Source organism: Hypomesus nipponensis, chromosome 6 (genome assembly GCF_054491055.1).
Source record: "Hypomesus nipponensis isolate SF chromosome 6, ASM5449105v1, whole genome shotgun sequence".
In the NCBI taxonomy this organism is placed as follows: Eukaryota; Metazoa; Chordata; class Actinopteri; order Osmeriformes; family Osmeridae; genus Hypomesus; species Hypomesus nipponensis.
Genome location: NC_140366.1, coordinates 1,722,151 through 1,740,771, shown reverse-complemented (window position 1 = coordinate 1,740,771; position 18,621 = coordinate 1,722,151). Strand labels below are relative to the sequence as shown.

General features: G+C 41.5%; 1 long non-coding RNA gene across 1 annotated transcript in view; it reads left to right on the top strand.

Moving 5' to 3' along the window:
• Positions 1–9,280: 9,280 nt before the first annotated feature.
• The window catches only part of LOC146286364 (uncharacterized), a 30,295-nt gene continuing 20,954 nt past the window's right edge, over positions 9,281–18,621 (top strand). Inside the window, exons 1-2 of the long non-coding RNA XR_014758486.1 lie at positions 9,281–9,746; positions 17,433–17,538. This is a non-coding gene — a long non-coding RNA (uncharacterized LOC146286364). The remainder of the gene's footprint in view (positions 9,747–17,432; positions 17,539–18,621) is intronic.

Genomic DNA, 18,621 nt, shown 5'->3' with positions numbered 1-18,621 from the left:
ACATGTTGTAGTGTCTTCCACCGATATACCAAGTTTGGGGTTGATATCTTAAAGATTTGCTGAGATTTGACCCAACTTCCTGTTTGGTTCCTTTGTTGATGATTTTGATTGGCTGTACCGGACAAACAGTTTTGAAAATCAAAAATCCTATTGATAACTTTTGTGAGGCTCAGTCCAGAGATCCTCTCTGGCAACGTTGAAGAAAATTCGACCAAAAATGTAGGAGGAGTAGCGAAAAAACGTTTATTGTACAGAAAAATCCAATATGGCGGCCGTTATAGGTTCTAGAGGCTTTTTTGTTCCTCATGAGAAATAAGGTATCTGTAATAAATTTCAGCATTTTGGGACTTATGGCCTGCAAATGGCATCACTTAAAAAATTGACATTTTGGGGCGTGGCCTGTAGCGCCACCTATTGTCTCACATGGCCCATGTTTGGTATGGTAGTTACTAATGGTCTGCAGTTTCAACATGCCAAATTTCACAACTTTTTACTATTGTGCTCTAGGGGCTGCCATTGACTCCCATGGGTAAAACATAATAATAATAATACCACCAATAACAATAGGGTTCCCTCCTACCGGAGGAACCCTAAATATAGCTGCAAGCAGCAATGAAGGGGCCAAGCAGCATTCAATATGGAAATTCAGTAGCTAAAGAAACAAATCATAAAACAGTCATGTCATTTTGAGACAAAATGCACTGGCTAGATGTAGCAGCGTTGTATCTACAAAGCACAATAAATCCACTTCTTCTCGACTATAAATCCCATGACAATGAAATGTTACTGTTACTAATACGATTATACTAATAGACAGCTACAGTGGCATACCTGGTTTCGCTAAACAGAAAATCCAGTGTCACGACATGCTCGACGACTGTGGCTGGATTCAATCCTACGACCTTGCGTTCCAAAGCAGCACGTCGTATCCCAGTGAGCTTTTCTCGCTGCTGGAAAAATAATGTGTTCGGTTACATTATAAAAAACAGGAAGCCGTTACTCCCGCGGCGAGCTTTGTCAGATTTGACCCAAGAATAAACAGCTGTAATTCAGTCATATTTTGACATATCAAGGTGAATGTAGTAGGAAGATGATTACATGACATGCTCGTGATGACATTTCCAAAGTTTTGACTCCATACGGTAAACCGTCACAGAGACAAGGCCTCACGTCCGCTTTGGCGTGCTCTTTGTCTAAATCGTTTGCGCGTTACTTGTGAACGGTTTGACTCATCAATACAATTTTGATAACTTTTTGTCGGCATGGTCTGAAGATGATCTGTTGCGATTTTCATGAAAATCGGATTAACGGCCTAGGAGGAGTTCAAAAAGTTGGCATTTCTTAAAATACAAATGACGTAAAAACCATCATGACGACAATGACGTCACAGGGTTCAATCGAATCGTCTGCATCCAAGGCATCCAATGATAACTCAATTAAGAAAAATGGTCTCACGGTTCAAAAGTTGTGGGCGTAAACGCACTTCCAACTTTCACGCCTTGGTGGCGCTATAGTGCTTCAGGGATCGATATGAAACTTGGTGACGATAATCAGGAGACCGTTCCAAATCAGTGTGCCAAATTTCAAAACTTCGCACCAATCGGTTGTATGGGCTGCCATAGACTCCTAGTCCTAAGTATAAATGTAAATCCCCTGACAATGAAACGTTATCGTTAATATTATGATTATACTGCTAGTCAGCTACTGTGGCATACCTGGCTTCGCTAAACAGATAATCCAGTGTCACGACATGCTTGACGACTGTGGCTGGATTTGATCCTACGACCATGCGTTCCAAGCAGCACGTCTTATCCCAGTGAGCTATTCTCGCTGCTGGAAAATTATGTGTTCGGTTACATTATAAAAAAAAGGAAGCCGTTTCTCCCGTGGCGAGCTTTGTCAGATTTGACCCGAGAATAAACAGCTGTAATTCAGTCATATTTTGACATATCAAGGTGATTGTAGTAGGAAGATGATTAGATGACATGCTCGTGATGACATTATCAAAGTTTCGTCTCCATACGGTAAACCGTCGCAGAGACAAGGCCTCACGTCCGCTTTGGCGTGCTCCTTGTCAAAATCGTTGGCGCGTTACTCGTGAACGGTTTGACTTATTGATAAACTTTTGATAACTTTTTGTCGGCATGGTCTGAAGATGATCTGTTGCGATTTTCATGAAAATCGGAGCAACGGCCTAGGACGAGTTCGAAAAAGTAGCAATTTCTTAAAATACAAATGACGTAAAAACCATCATGACGACAATGACGTCACAGGGTTCAATTGAATCGTCTGCATCCAAGGAATCCAATGATACCTCAATTAAGAAAAACGGTCTCACGGTTCAAAAGTTGTGGGCGTAAACGCACCTCCAACTTTCACGCCTTGGTGGCGCTATAGTGCTTCAAGGATCGACATAAAACTTGGTGACGATAATCAGGAGACCGTTCCAAATCAGTGTGCCAAATTTCAAAACTTCGCACCAATCGGTTCTATGGGCTGCCATAGACTCCTAGTCCTAAGTATAATAATAATAATAATAAAACTAACAGTTACAGTAGGTGCCACAGCAGCTTCGCTGCTGCTTGGCCCCTAATAAAACTAACAGTTACAATAGGTGCCACAGCAGCTTCGCTGCTGCTTGGCCCCTAAATATAGCTGCAAGCAGCAATGAAGGGGCCAAGCAGCATTCGATATGGAAATTCAGTAGCTAAAGAAACAAATCATAAAACAGTCATGACATTTTGAGACAAAATGCACTGGCTAGATGTAGCTGCGTTGTATCTACAAAGCACAATAAATCCACTTCTTCTCGACTATAAATACCATGACAATGAAATGTTACTGTTACTAATACGATTATACTAATAGACAGCTACAGTGGCATACCTGGTTTCGCTAAACAGAAAATCCAGTGTCACGACATGCTTGACGACTGTGGCTGGATTCAATCCTACGACCTTGCGTTCCAAAGCAGCACGTCGTATCCCAGTGAGCTATTCTCGCTGCTGGAAAATCATGTGTTCGGTTACATTATAAAAAACAGGAAGCCGTTACTCCCGCGGCGAGCTTTGTCAGATTTGACCCAAGAATAAACAGCTGTAATTCAGTCATATTTTGACATATCAAGGTGATTGTAGTAGGAAGATGATTACATGACATGCTCGTGATGACATTTCCAAAGTTTCGACTCCATTCGGTAAACCGTCACAGAGACAAGGCCTCACGTCCGCTTTGGCGTGCTCTTTGTCTAAATTGTTTGCGCGTTACTCGTGAACGGTTTGACTCATCAATACAATTTTGATAACTTTTTGACGGCATGGTCTGAAGATGATCTGTTGCGATTTTCATGAAAATCGGATTAACGGCCTAGGAGGAGTTCAAAAAGTTGGCATTTCTTAAAATACAAATGACGTAAAAACCATCCTGATGACAATTACGTCACAGGGTTCAATCGAATCGTCTGCATCCAAGGAATCCAATGATACCTCAATTAAGAAAAACGGTCTCACGGTTCAAAAGTTGTGGGCGTAAACGCACCTCCAACTTTCACGCCTTGGTGGCGCTATAGTGCTTCAGGGATCGACATGAAACTTGGTGACGATAATCAGGAGACCGTTCCAAATCAGTGTGCCAAATTTCAAAACTTCGCACCAATCGGTTCTATGGGCTGCCATAGACTCCTAGTCCTAAGTATAATAATAATAATAATAAAACTAACAGTTACAACAGGTGCCACAGCAGCTTCGCTGCTGCTTGGCCCCTAATAATAATAAAACTAACAGTTACAATAGGTGCCACAGCAGCTTCGCTGCTGCTTGGCCCCTAATAATAAAACTAACAGTTACAATAGGTGCCACAGCAGCTTTGCTGCTGCTTGGCCCCTAAATATAGCTGCAAGCAGCAATGGAGGGGCCAAGCAGTCCAGAGCAGGACATGGCCTCCATAGCACCTGCGCAACAATTAAGTCACATTAACCTGTTGCACTCATGCAACACACCAAGTTTGGTTGAAATATCTGTTTGCGTTCAAGAGTACTGAGTGTTCAAAGTGTTTTTTTCTGGTATAACACCACACGCCTCCTCTGCTCCTCGTGGGAACGAAGGAACCGAAGTTTGGTGACAATCGCACAAATGGTTGCTGAGTTACACTCTCACGTGTCTTTTGCGGCTTCGCTGCCGCCTTTGATCGGCTCTACCGAACAAACGGTTTTGAAAATGGAAAATCCATCTGACACCTTTTTGAAGCTTGGTCTGAAGATCATCTGTGCCAAATTTTGTAAACATTGGACAGAATTTGGGGCGTGTAAAAGGTTTTTACACTTTTCCATTAAATCCAAAATGGCGGCCGCGTCAATTCGGTTGTTATGAAATATTATCGATGGTCAAGCTTGATAACTCACAAGACATCAACAGACAAAGAAATTACTTTATTAAGGTAAACACTTAAATACTTATTAGCCAAAACACGTTTATGCTTCCGGCCACGCCCCCTTTTAGTCACATGACACAATATTTGGAGGACTTCCTCAGAGTAAGGTACCGAGTAGGCATACCAAATTTGGTGTCACTGTCTCAAAGAACTGCTGAGATGTTACTTCATTTCCTGTTTGGTGGCTTTCCTGATGACTTTGATTGGCTTTCACGGACAAACGGTTGTGGGGATCAAAATGCTCTACCATAAATTTTGTGCGGCTTAGTCTGAAGATCATCTCTGGTAATTTTTAAGAAGATTTGACAAGAATTGTAGGAGGAGTAGGCTTTCAAAGGTTTTTGATAAAACCGGAAATAGCGGAAACTCGATATAACCGGAAATTGACGCCATGGTGTGCATAGAACTCGGCTTGATCCAGGGAATCCAACGGTATCTCATTTTTGGAAATGGGTCATACGGTTCAAAAGTTGCGTGTGTAAACACAAGTCCAACTTTGACCCGTTGGTGGCGCTGGAGTGCCCGAGTATGGGACATGAAACTTTGTGAATTGGACCAGGGGACTGTCCCCAATGAGTGCGCAGCTTCGCTGCTTGGCCCCTAATAAAACTAACAATAACAATAGGTGCCTCGCAGCTTCGCTGCTTGGCCCCTAATAAAACTAACAATAACAATAGGTTACCTCCTTACGGAGGAATCCTAATAATATAACTACAAGCAGTAATGGCGGATTCCTCCAAACATTGCGAACCATTGAAAACATTTATTCTTGACAAATTGTAACTGTATGAAAAAATCAATTCTGCAGAATTACCAATGGGATACCAAATCTGAAATGCAATACCATCAAGATCCACAAGAGCCTTTATTTCAAGCCAAGAAGTGAAGGGAGGGAGCTTGGTGAGCCTATCCATTCCAGAAAGCCTTGTATCTTTGTGCTTTAGGGCGTGGCCTGTAGCGCCACCTATGTGTAATGGTGGGCCATTTGTGGTTTGGTAGTTACTCTTGATCTATACTATCAAAAAAGCTAGACCAGAGCAAACCCCCCGCTCTCAGGGTACTGAGCTGAAGCTCAGTCATGATGCTGGGGTGAATGTAGGCCTATCTGTAGAGACCAGGGAGACAGACACACCTGCCAGCTGCCCTGATGGGTCCGTGGTAGATCATTAATGCAGGTTGTATCCTACAACGCTCGTGGCCTCCAAGTAGGACATACTGCTGCTGATAGATCAAGACGTTTGGTGGTGGACACATTGCTGGACGAGAGTGACATTGTCTGCCTTCAAGAAACCTGGATGGCCAAGCAAGATCTGGACAAATTGAACTCCCTACACAAGAACTTTCATGGTGTTGGAGAATCCACTACCGATCTCAGCATGAGAATGGTTCGTGGGAGGATAGCTGGTGGTGTAGCTATACTGTGGAACATAAAATATGACCCAAGGGTAAAGGTGGTGCGGCTTAACGTTGACAGGGCTATTGGGTTGGATTCTAATCATAATGAAAAGAAATGTACTATTTTAAATGTGTACACACCATATCAATCCTATGACCATGAGGATGAATTTCAGAACAGGTTAGCTTTTATTCAGTCCTTCATAGAGGACAATAGTTCATGTTGTGTCTATGTCATGGGTGATTTTAATGCTGAAATGTCAGATAAGTGTTTATTCGCACAACATCTGCAGCGGTTCTGTAATGAAACTAAATTAATTATATCAAGTGTTATTGCCTGATACAAGTTTTACCTATGTAAGTGAAGCGTAGCACACAACTTCCTGGCTAGACCATATTGTGACCACAGCCGATGCTCATGACTCACTGGAAAAATATAGAGATGTGTTATGGGCTGGCCACCACTGATCACATACCAGTTGCTGTGCTGCTAAATGTTGAGAGTGTACCCTTGTTGGCCAACAAGGGTAATGCTGCTCCCTCAAGAAAACTGGACTGGTCAAAATTGACCAAAGAGGTTATGCACAGACATTCTCTATTAACTGACAGCTTACTTAGTGATGTTGAATTGCCTAGGGATGCCCTAATGTGCACGGATATGAACTGCAACAATAAACATCATGCTGAAAAGCTCTGTGCCATGTATGATGATATTGTCAAATGTCTTTATGCTTCCAGTGAACCTTTTATTAATTACAAGAGTAAGGCCCCTAACACACGGCTGGAATGAGTTTGTGTCTGAGCAACATGCTGCTGCTTGAGAAGCCTTTAGAGTCTGGTCAGCGGCAGGCAGACCCAGACAGGGAGTGCTGCTTGATAACTAAAAACTCACAAATGCTAGATTTAAATATGCACTCGTTTTATTAAGAAAAAATGAAAACACTGAGAGCAGACTCGCTGGCCAGAAAGATGCAGAATAACAATCTTACTGAAGGAGGTCAAGATCATAAATAATAACAGAACTCCCCTCCCTTCTGATATCGAGGGGGTTAGTTGTCCAGAGAAGATTGCTGATCTATGGCGTGAGCACTACAGTAAACGATTTAATTGTGTTAAATGTAACACCGTGAGAATTGATAATGAATATAAAGGTATCTCTGCAGACTTGATTGTTAGATCAGTTGATATTTATGATGCCATCCACGTGCTAGACAACAACAAAGCTTGTGGTATGGATTGCATTTCTGCAGAGCATCAAAAAAATGCCAGTTATAGACTCAGTCCATTACTAGCCATGTGTCTCACTGGAATTATGGTTCATGGTGTTCTACCAAACTCTTATGTCAGTACTGTTAGTGCCTGTTGTTAAAGATAAGGCTGGTAAACTCAACAGCATAGACAACTATCGACCCATTGCATTGGCCAGTATCTTGTCTAAAGTGTTCTGGTGGAGTTCGACAAGGAGGAATTTTATCTCCCTTTTTGTTTAATGTGTATATGGACGACTTATCAAGCCAGCTGAATTAGACAAATACAGGCTGTCTTGTTGGTGAATCTATTGTCAATCATCTGATGTACTCAGATGATCTGGTCCTACTCAGCCTGCTGCAACAGACGCTGAGGGTGTGCTCTCAGTATGGCATAGATCATGATATAAAATATAATGCAAAGAAAAGCCACATAATGATAGTCAGAAGTAATCAGGACAGGAAATTAACCTTCCCTGCCTTTTATTTATCTGGCAGTCCCCTTGGTGTTTGTTTTGGAAACTGCAAAAGAGTTGTATTTCTGACCGCACAGACACATAAAGGATATCAATGGTTTCGGCAGAGTCTTGGGTCTCGGAAAATATCCGTTGTTTTTGGATTGGACGTGTAGTTTTGCGTCTAGTATAACTTGTTTGAGGTATGGATGCTAGGCAAATTTCTGTTATTCTCAACGAACCAATAAAGTTCATCATTCATCAAACCCGATTACTAGCAATTGTCGGTTCATGCCAATAATACAATTACTCCGTTTACATGTGTAATAAGTTATGCGATTACTCAATGAACACGTCTACATGATTCTTTTTTATTAATCGTTGTATGCTTCACGGACTAAACTTGCACCATCATCCTTCTGCAACAAAGTGTCGCCATGTCCTCTTGTATCGGCCCTACTGCTGTATGTTTGAATCCTACTAAGAAAGCCGAGTAAATGCACTCAATGGTAGGCTACATCTGCTACTACTATTACTATCTCAACTATATTTTCAGCTGTTAAAACGATAATATTCTTGTTATGACTAGCTAGCCTACTTCTTCTCTGTTTAACAGTTCAGCTTTCAGCTTCTCCCTCATTGTAGGCTTTTTTAGCTCTTAGCTTTGTTAGATCATGCAGTTCAGCTTCCACACTGCCTCTTTTGTGTGACTCACACATTTTTGAAATTCATTTCAGCTTTCAGCTTGCTGGTATTTTCTCATTTCTGTATTTTCAGCAATAAAAAAAAATTATATATAAAAAAACAAACGTTCAGCTCCTTCAGGAGATGTGTGCTGTGTTTTGGTATTTCTCCCTTTTATACTTAAAAAAAATGTTAAGGATTTTGTGCAAATTATTCTCCCTTTAAAAGTAATGGTAAATCCTTTCTAATCATTAAAAAAGCTTCCTCTTTCAAACTTAACTTCTTCAGCATACTTTCAGTCCTCCTCTTTCAAACTTAACTACTTCAGCATACTTTCAGATAGAGACACCATTCAACCTTTAAAATGTTCACAAGACATTCAGCTTATAACTTTCTACTAAATTTTCACTATTTTCAGCTTTTTTAGCATGGTCAGCTATCCCAGTTTTCACAATTCTCACTGCTGTTTCGCAGGAACAGCCTTTTCTAGTTGTAAGAATGCTGTTAAGCATTCACACTATTGCTTTTCAACTTCTCAGTTCTTCTGCCGTTTTTTGGCCTTTAACTAGTCCTGCATACTTTCACCGATTCCTACAATTTTTGTATCAAAACGTTCAGCTCCTTCAGGAGATGATGGCTATGACTTCTGGTATTTCTCACTTTTATAATTTTTTAAGAATTAAGGTTTTTGTGCAAATTTAAAATGTAGCTCCTTCTTGATTTTTATGATTGAGCAGCCAGCAGAGTGGCACACTCTGCTAGCTGCTCTTTTTCTGGTATTCAACTAAATTGTCAAACAAATTCCTCTGACGTTCATATAGTTTAACTTACAGAAACAAGTTATACCTTAAAATGTAGGAAAACTTGTCCTCTTTCACCCAATGTAACTACTAAAGAGCTGACATTTACAGATTTTCAGTTTTGAGCCTTGAAGAGAGAGCAGCCTTTCAAATTCTCTCACTAACTTCAATGGAGAGGTGGGTAAAATTTGTCAGAGAATATCGAAAGTAGACGTGTTTTTAAACTGCCGGTAGAGTCGTATTTTTGACCGCACAGACATGACATAAATGACATGTCTGGTTTCGGGAGAGTCTTGGGTCTCGGAAAATATCCTCATTTTTTGGATTGGACGTATAGTTTTTTCGTCTAGGTTAACTTGTTTGAGGTGTAGATTCCACTTAAATTTGTGATTCTCTCTACCCAGCTTGTTAGTGATCACAACTGCGCCATCACCGTGGAAACCAAACAGACACGCACCATGAAAGCAGAATTGGGTGACGTTTTGGAAACTGCCAAAGGAGTTGTATTTCTGACCACACAGACATTTAAAGGATATCAATGGTTTCGGCAGAGTCTTGGGTCTCGGAAAATATCCTTATTTTTTGGATTGGACGTACAGTTTTGCGTCTAGGTTAACTTGTTTGAGGTGTGGATTCTGGCTACATCTCTCATAATCGAGCTAGCGCGATGGCTATCTCCATAACTAAAAACGGTTCGACTTTTTTTCCCCCACAATCGACCAAATTGGCAAAACAAGGTATGTTCATTGAGCTTAAAGTGTACATAATCTAGCAGGATCGTTTTTATTTTAGCAAGTTTAGAGAAATATGCAAAAATCGAGGCGCGACTGTCATAGCTGACCGTCTCGAACAGCCAAACCACGGATGGGGTAGCTTAGCTAAGTGTTTGCTGCAGCTGGCGTTAATCCTACGAACAAACGCTTCGTAACTGGAAAGCTTTTACTTTTAATTGACGATATTGAACACAGATGTAAAGTAACTTGTCTTTACTCTAAATATATTCTCCGTTTTTAATTTGAAGTAGTAGATCTACATTCCACTTTGACACACTTGCAAGAAATTATCCGGTGGTTAGATGCATGATCTTGTTATTTACTATTTAAAAAAAAACTCACCAGGGACAACGACAACATCGGCAACCCTGCACTATGGATTATTATTTTGATGTCATCTTAAATTAAGTGTCTTAACAGGACTGGGTGTGCAGGCACGCATGATTAGTTTCTCCTCCGTTTTGAGATTCTAAGTTAGAAATGTTGCCAGTCTGTTGCCAATGACCAGCGGTTGCTACGTTTTTCCAGCAAGTTCCAGTCATTCCAGTCTTGTCCTCTTACCTTCAAATTAGTTCAACCCAGACTTGAGCAACTGGTTTTCTGCTCAATTTTCACATTTTCCTGCAGCTCATCTTTCTGAAATGTTCCCCTTTTTGTTTTGCATTTTTTCCCTCTTTTCTGTACTTTTCTGCCTTCATCTTGCTGCAGGTCCTTTCTAACATACATTTCAGGCCTTTTGAAACTCCAGCCAATTTTTTTTTGCTAAATGTTCAAATGTTTATGCATTGTTTCTCTTCTTTCTGATTTTTTTCACTTTGTTTATCATTTTTCTTCTCTTTTCTGTAGTTTTATGCATTCGTCCGGCTCCAGCCCCTATTTAAAATACCTTTCGGTCGCTTTGAAGCTTCAGCTTATAACTTTCTGAAAATTTTCACAATTTTCAGCTTTTGTAGCATGGTCAGCTATCCCCATTCAGGTTTTCAGCATTCTCACTGCTGTTTCGCAGGAACAGCCTTTTCTAGTTATTATTTATTTTCCCACCCGTAAAACTTTGTCAATATTTGGACTACATAGGCAACCTAGGTGTCAAAAGTTTCGTCTTGGTAACGATTGAGTTGCTTGTATCTGGATTTACGTTCCATTGCACGTTTTAGTAGAAATTACGTTTTTGTGACGAAAAGTGAAGCTAACGGTGGCTAACTTGCTAGCCACAGTCACTGACGCACTAACGTCACTGACGCCACTAACGTCACTAACATCACGAAAACTCGCGTGTTTTCTGCTATCTCTAGCAGAACATTAGTTTAGCAGCTCGTTAACTTCTAGGAGATGGCTAGGCTTAGGCTAACTTCTTTACAGCAAGGCAGCTGCAGAAACGCCACAAACAAAGAGGCCTGGGTGATAACTATTTGCTCATTTTACTTTGTGATCTGACACACAATTGTGATGTGTAATGTACAATATAAGGTAATATTATTAAGGAAGTACATCTACTTTCGGAAACGGTAGTCTACAATTTCACTGAAGCATTCGCATCATGACATTAGCCTCTGTTGCCCGGGCAACACATACTGCGGTCTATGATGCATCTGTTTTCAATCGTTAAAATAAACATTCCTCACAAATACATTTTCGTTGTAGGATTTATTATGACATTAGATTACAACTAAACGATTTGTTGGTGAAATTATCATTACCTGTGGTTTCAAACCAGTGTAGCTCACTGCAACGCTGTACTGTAGCATAGTCTCTAGAAGAACGCTAGTACTGTAGCGTTAGCAAAAAAAAACATCTCCACAGCTGTTAACAGCTCGTAGGATGTCAAACTGATGTTCGGCTCATGTTCGGCACTACCCCTTACTTCAAAAGTATTTCAATAGGTGAACCTATCTGACTAGTGACTACTAACCTGAACTCCATTGCCACAGCCTAAACTTTGTCAATCTGTTCATGAAAATAATTCATTTCAGCTTAGACCGTACAACGGAAGAAACGTTAAATCGAATTAAACCAACGCAATCGCTACCAAGACAGTAGTACAGTAGTAGTAGCCTACAATTTACCGGGGCAGGTTCTCCACACAGCAGGGCTGTATCGCATTTTGCCTTGTTACTGACAATGATCGCTACCACTGACATTTTTATGAATGAGTGATTTTCCCCTAACTAAATGTCAAGTTTATTCACGTTTTTGGGGGCATATTTTCAGTTAGCTGATGGTACTATTTTAATCGCGATTCCATCTGAGATAGCTACTGCTGGTAACGTCGTTGTTAAAATAAGCTTCAAAGGGGGTTCTTTATTAATGAATGAATGCAATATGAGTAGGCTAAATGCCTGAAAATATCACGAGAAGGGAAAAACTTGCAATGACATTTAAGTCATAGAGATTAGGTCAATTTTTACACCGGTCTGCCAAATGTTTTCGTTTTACATTGTGATATGAAACACGTTTGTGAAATGTAGCTAGCTAGCTAGCTAAATATGATAGCTCTATAGCTACAACGCTGATATTATTAGAGCTAAGCTAGTAGATCTACTTTCGGAAACAGTGGTCTGCTATTTCACAGAGGAGTTAGCTCTAGCTGTTACCCCAGCACATCTGCTACTATCTGCAGTGTTACCAAGTGTTAGACCTAGCTACAGCTAACTTGCTACCTTGTTAGTCTTCCGTTCCAGACCTCTTCTGGGAGGTACTGTACAAATCGTCCAGCCACCAGCTAGTGCTGTAGTGGTAGCCAGTTAGCAAAAAAAAAATCTAGATAGTCTAGTCTAGTCAACTTTGTTGTGTTTGGTAGAATACAAAGTGATTATTTAAAGTCAAGTAGCTAAGTGAAATGTTCAGTTTACACATAACAGACCAGGATGGTTTACAAAGATGCCTTTTCCATGCATACGTCTGAGCTTGCTTTTAAATAACAGAAAACATTAATATATGGAGTTTAGATGGTTTTATGAATTAATAAGTCCTACACCAACTTGCGATCCACTTGGGTCGGGAGTCGGGACCCACCACTTGAGAAACACGGTCCTACACATAATTGGACTAACTGTAATATTGACGTCCCATAGCCTACAATTGACCCTTTAAATATAGCAAAGATGGGTGTTGATTTTTTAATCCGTAATGTATTGTGTAAAATTAGCTACATTATGCTGATGTCTTTCTAACCCGGTGCAACAGGTGCCCTGAGAGGATTAAGGAGTTGAAGAAGCAGATGCTGTGTCTTCCTCTTGTTGGGCAACCAACAAGTTGTTTATCTGATTACAATTTAATAAGTTACCTAGCGCTGCATCTTCGTGAGCTACATTTGGCCTCCTTCTCTTCCAACCAACCTGTATCACCTCTCCTCCATCTGAGTGATGCATGTAATTTTTACAAACTTATTATCAAGGGAACACAATGATCAGAACTGCAGTCATAATATGTAAACACCAGAAGACTATGGGCAGCTGGGGAAGCCACAAGCACACCCTCACAATTTCCCCAGAAATTGTATGCTCTCTAGTTGAGTGGTGCAATAATCGCGCAACACAATGAATCGATAATGAAATTCGTTGCCAACGCTTTTAATAATCTATTTTAATCTATCTAATCGATTTGTTGTTGCAGCCCTAAACAACACTAACAACACCACTGAACGACAATCAACAAGACACAGGTGGAACTAATAAACACAATACACAGGGAAACACTAGGGCAGACAAACCTAGGCTGGGGCACGGCCATGATAGTACCCCCCATTACATGAAAGGGGCGGCTCCAGAGACCTAACCCCAACTTCCGTGGGGCAGGTCTGGGGGGTGCCCGGGAGGCAGGATGGACTAAGGGGAGTCCGGAGGGCAACCCGGGGGCAGGGGGCGGCCAGGGGCCCGTTTGTCGTAAGGGTTGAAGCTAAGTTAATCATTTGTCCCTTTAGCCCGCTAAGATTAGCGAGCTAACTTAGAACCGCAAATATCGGTTCGTCGACGGCTGATCCGCATCCAAATCATGTGGTTAATTTCAATCAGGCTAAACTTATCAGGGCAAGTGCACGAGCACGTCCTACTTCAAAAGGCAGGAAAGGTCGATCACCAAAACCGTGATTTTCTAACGGTATGATGGCGGAAAAGACGAAAGTTAGAGCGGTGATATTCTCGCCATCTGAGCAAACTATTATAATGAGTCTCTACGAAGACAATAAGCATATTATCATGGCTAAGTCAAACACCGCCAAAGCTGCCAGAGCAAGACAGGCATCTTGGCCCAAAAAATTGCCGATAAACTGTGTATTTTGGTCAAATGTATAGTCTCATCTTTAGTGCCTTATTACCCCAATCAATCAGATCACATTTCTTTAAATGTGCCTGCTGGCAGGCTTAAAGGAAATTAATCATCAAATGAGATCTTGCTAGCGAAAATAATGATATCAACTCTTTCTGAATAAGTATAAAAACAAGGCCAAAGAGTATCTAATTGATACGAATTCATAGACACTCATGAGGATATATGTAGGGTGATATAAGGTAAAATGGGCCACTTTTTGGTAAATCTTTGGGACAACAATACCATATACCTTTTCCATGTGTTTTTATGATAACTTATGACTGTTTTTGATAATTTTTTGTTGAAATGATGTAATAAAATATAATTATTTAGGCCCTACAGTTCTTGAAACATCAGCTGTGCCAAGGCTTTTTGCACGAGCAGTTTCAGGTAAAATGGGCCAGTGAAACTGCAAAGGGAAATTGTAATTTATCATCAATTTTAATTTTAAAACACAGTTTCTTATACAGCCACATAACATTTAAACTGCATTAAACAAACATATTCATATGTGCCATAATTTTTTTTAAATGATTCTGAAGCCCAGTCACAGTTCCATATATATATGTGACGGTGTGCCCTCAATACCCAGCTCAACCAAAAGGCTCTCGTACTGGTTAAACCACTTGCTAACCACCTCTTTGTTGAGTCCAGCAGCCCATGCTGCAGACAGGACCTCTGGCTTGCACATCTCAAGCTCTGGGTTGTGCTTTAGAAAGTTCTTAAACCAGTAATATCCGGCCCTCCCTGCTGTCTTGAAGAAACCAGATATGTGGTTCTTGGCTGCAAAATCAAAGGCCACTTGATGGACATCACGTTTTGTGAAGGGAAACCCCCTCTGCGCCAATGTGTTGAGGGTGGCAGCAAGCTCCCTTTCTGCCTCCTGTGGAAGGTAGGGCTTCTGCCCTGACACATGTTCACTGCCAGTCACCTTTCCACTGATGCGTCTTTGCAGTGTTGATTGCGGCACACCCCATGCTCTTGATAAGAGGTGCACACTCACTGTAATTCCTTTCTTCTCTCCCTCCATGTATTCATCTAAGGCCCCCTTCATCCTCTCCTCTTTCCACAGATTGTAATAGTTTGGCTTTCCTTTCCATCCCTGTTTTATCTTTGTATCTTTTCCTCTCTGGTCCTTGCTCCTCCTCTCGTTTCTCTCCCTTTCCTTCTCCCCCTCTCCTCTCGCTTCCTTCTCATTCGCCATACTCACTGTACATAAAATATCTATCTACCATTATTACTGTTGGGGGGGTCATGGTGTGACACACACACACACACCCTCACACACACTCCAACACATGTGTATGTGTGTTTGTGAGGGACACAGATGATGGCCCATTTTAGCTGAAACCATGTTGCCCATTTTACCTCAGTGGGTTAAGGTAAATTGGGCCACCAAGAAAAACATCACTTTTTCAAAAAATATGTTCATATACCAAACTAACAACATTATTTCTGATTGATGCCATCAAGACAGATATTATGCATAGTTTTTTAAGCGCATGTAAAAAAAAAAAAAAGATTTATCATCCTTATAATAGTTTCGTTAGATTTGGTATGCCAGGCTACTTACCATGCAGCTTTCTGGTGCAGTCTTGTTTGAAATATTGGCCCGCCCACCATAGCAACCATAAAGCAATCAAATCCCCTGTTACTTGTCAGGGCTGGGACCCCCAAACCTTAAATGGCCCATTTTACCTGATGGCCCATTTTACCTGATATCACCCTATATATATGTATATGCATGTAGGCCTGTCTGTAATCCATCTTTGATTTCATTGACTGGGACATGCCAGCTGGTTAAGCGCCAAGTAGGCCCACACTTTTCTTACAGCAACGCATGCTGCGGCTTTGCCAATGTTTTCTGCAACGCCTATACTGTATAAAAATGTAGCCTACCTGACGCGAAAAACCTCAAGGCTATGCAGAGAGTCTGAAGCACAGTAAAAGTTTCAAGTAGCTTTATTGTCAACTTCTTCACGTCAAGACATAAAAAAGGAATCGATATGACGTTTCCCACTCTCCCACAGTGAAACATAAAAAGCACAGGCACAACAGATAAGACATTTCTTAAAACATAGTGTTACATATTCACATACAGCAGCATAAGCTAATAAAGCATATAGCTTGCTGCGGCGTGTGATATTTGCAATGTACGGCCCGAGAAGGTCTTGCAAATAAATGAGTCCTTGTCGGCTGAATCGATATCGCTCAAACAAGAACTAATCCGTGTGAAATAAAGGATTGGCGATCGCGAAGAACTCTATTGGTGCCATACAATTGTTAGCGGCACATAATGTAGGCTATTCCGCTAATTATATATTTTTTTGGCCTTTATTTGAGCGCAAAATAGCTGAGCTTCATGTTAAATAAACAGAAATTTTTCAATTGGTAAAATCTTGTCTAGTGAAGGCGATTTCTTTATCTCTTAATTTTTCAGCCCCACCCTACGTTTCTTAGCCTGGTTTTCCATCGTTATTCTTCTCCTGGTGCTCCCGATTGCCAGTCCGCTACTGCGGAGCTGTGCCACGGTGGTGGATTTTTAAGTCATATCATTTTAAATTCTCGTGCTGTCAGGGGGTGCTGCAGCACCCCTAGTTCCCGCAGCCATGCCATCACTCCGGCCCTGCTCCCATCCATCCTCCCTGGCACGTATTGTTACGGTTGGGCCGCCTGTATTACGTTAATTAATGTATTAACGTAATTCCTGACCTTCCATTACAACAATTTATATAAACTGTAACATTCAGCCTACCCGAGCAGGGGATTGGGCCACCCTGTCTAACCCTGAACACACAGTTCTGCTCTGAACTTGAACCGGTAGGGCCACTGAGATTGGTGAAGGTTCTGTTCATTTGGTCCTGAGGGTCCCTGCCCTGCATGTTTTATCGGTTGTTATCTAGTTATGCAGAAACCTGCTAACGACCATTCATTTGAATCAGGTGTGTTGGAACTAGGAAACATCTAAAACATGCAGGGTAGGGAGGTCCGAGGACCAGGATTGGGAACCCCTGGTCTAAACTCTTTCTCTTCCCTGAGTCAGAGCCCTCTGACTTCATTATCTCTCATCGCCCCACCTCCTGTCCCCTTGATCCTATCCCCTCCCCTCTCTTTCAAACCATCTCCCCCTCCATCATAACTTTTCTTCTCCATGTCCTTAACTCCTCTCTTACCTCCAGCACCTTTCCCTCTGCCTTCAAACAGGCCAGAGTTACCCCTCTACTCAAAAAAACCTCCCTTAACCCTGCCGTCCTCCAGAACTACACACCGGTATCATTGTTACCCTTCTTTTCAAAAACAATTGAACGTGTTGTATCTAACCAACTGTCAAACTTTCTCTCTCAGAACAACCTCTTGACCCCAACCAATTGGGCTTCAAGACCGGCCACTCCACAGAGACTGCCCTCCTTTAAGTCACCACTGCCCTCCAGTCTGCTACAGCGGCTTTGAGGTAATCCGTCATCATTCTGCTGGACCTTTCTGCAGCGTTTGATACGGTTAACCACCAGAGGTCTCATTTATAAAGCCTGCGTACGCACAAAACGGGGCTGAAAATGTGCGTACGCCACTTTCCACGCAAAGGTTGTGATTTATAAAAAACAAACTTGACGGGAGAATGTGAGGTCCTCCACGCAAACTCTGACCCTCCCGTAGGCCTACGCACATTTTGAAAACAGTTGGAATTGGCGACGCAGATGACCGTACTGTAGTCAGACTGCAGAAATTGAATGTGGGAAGAACATTACTCGTAATATTTATATAGTTTGTTTCCCTCACACACGTTTTTTAAATTCAATTTCATGATTATCATGAAGATTACATCCAGCAGTGTTATTTACGCTTGTATTGAGTGATTCTTGTTCCATAAACACCTTGTACAATCCAACTCAAATTTTTTTTTTTTTTATCAGCACTTCCTCACCATCAGATTGTCCACTACGGGAGTTCAGGAGGGGGAGATTCCCCCGACTGCATGGAATATAGGATAACATCACATAGCCTACCTTTAGATAACTGCAGAACACAGCGTATTAATATATTTCTTTAATACTGTGCAAATATCCTCATATGTCACAAACTGGAAATACAGTGGTTGAGCTCCGGTGCAATCGCTACACTGTACGTCCTCGTTATCAGTCCAGACTTTAATAGATTACTGTTCATAACAAAACGCTTTTGTTTTCAAATTGTATCTCGACTCGCAGTATCACTGGCACAGTTTACGCCACTCGCACAGTTTTTTAAAATTGGTGATCTACCGGCCACCAAATTTTCGGAGTTTTCGGGCTCCACCAATAGGCTAATGTAGCCGGTGTGAACTGGTGAAACTCACTCCTCAGGTATGTAATGGGCCACCCGCGTCAACAAATAGCTAGCTTTTCTTTGGCGTAGCTGGTAGTGGTTGCGCTTGGCATGTAAGAGGTGGTGAGTCCGACTCCTGTTCGGTGCGGCCTAGATTAGCATTCATGAGGTGCTTTGCATTGACTATTTATGGTTAAAAATGGGCGTGTTCAGGGCGGGGTACAATGCTGAT